This window comes from Eulemur rufifrons, chromosome 16 (genome assembly GCF_041146395.1).
Source record: "Eulemur rufifrons isolate Redbay chromosome 16, OSU_ERuf_1, whole genome shotgun sequence".
NCBI lineage: Eukaryota > Metazoa > Chordata > Mammalia > Primates > Lemuridae > Eulemur > Eulemur rufifrons.
Window position 1 is genome coordinate 19,710,742 of NC_090998.1, and position 1,172 is coordinate 19,711,913.

At 34.0% G+C, this 1,172-nt stretch overlaps 1 non-coding gene across 1 annotated transcript; it reads left to right on the forward strand.

Annotated features, from left to right (window-relative positions):
* Positions 1–62, forward strand: LOC138397756 (U7 small nuclear RNA). Its single transcript, XR_011235868.1, has one exon. It is a non-coding gene; the product is annotated as a U7 small nuclear RNA (small nuclear RNA).
* The last annotated feature ends 1,110 nt before the right edge of the window (positions 63–1,172 follow it).

A 1,172-nucleotide genomic window follows, 5' to 3' on the forward strand; every position in this document is an offset into this window, starting at 1 on the left:
AAGTGTTACAGTTCTTTTAGAATTTGTCTAGCCGGTTTTCCAGTTTTTACCAGAAAACACACACACTCACACACACACAAAAAAAGAAAAAGAAAAAGAGCAAAGTTGATCAGATATCTGAAGAAATTTTGAAGTAAAAGGAAGTTAAGAGACTATGTGTGGAGTAACTACCACATTCTCACTGAGGAAGGTAAGTTTGTCTACAGAAAGCAAATTAAAGACATGCTGGAAGACCAAGTCGAATGAAAAAGTTAAAACTAGTCACCATGAAGATTCAAACAGGAAGTTAAAGGAAAGCGAGTAAGGGGTGTTGAGAATAGCACTGATTGCTAACTGAGTGAGACTGGATAACACCCGTTTATAAAGAAGTTCATCAATATCATTATGAAATTTATGCCAGAAACATTCAATAGACAGGGAAAAGGAGAAAGATAAGCAGATATATGTGTTTACCTAGAATTGGGAATTGGCAGTTTGGATTTAGCAATAGGTTTAAGGTAAAGGAATCTATGTATGAGGATAGTAAATATAGACTTGAAATTATGAAGTCAAATTTCATTCATTAAGTGGATTATTGTTCCTGTGGGAGTTGGGGGGGATGGAGTATGGAGGGCATATGCAAAAATATCCCAGGGAGCTTGGCAATTTTGTCAACCAATTTACACTTAAGTGAAACCACTAATCTTTAACAAAATTTTTGGTGTAAATTATTAAACTTTATAACAGTGGTTATAAAATAGCTAGATTTCAATTTTAATTATTTGCTACTCCTCTGAGCAGTGTTACAACAAAATCACAGGGTATCCCCTTTCAATAAGTATGAAATCAGCTTAAACAATCAACTCCCCATCAGAGTTCATTTGACTACACATCCTATGACTTAAACCCCCAATCTATAGTTAGAGCCAACCACAGGGTTCATAACTAAGCATTTATAATTACGATTTGGAGCCAGTTAATTTTATCACCTCTACTTAGAAGTCATGTAGCATGAGATCAAATTGCAATACAACTCAAATATAAACAACAGAAAGTAATAGTATATTTAAAGTGTTCCTAAATATGGAGCAAAACAAAAATATATATGAACAGGATTTTAAGGAGCTAAAGAGCTCCTGAACCAATATGAACAGTACTATTACACAGAGGGAAAAACATTTAATCCTAAGGCT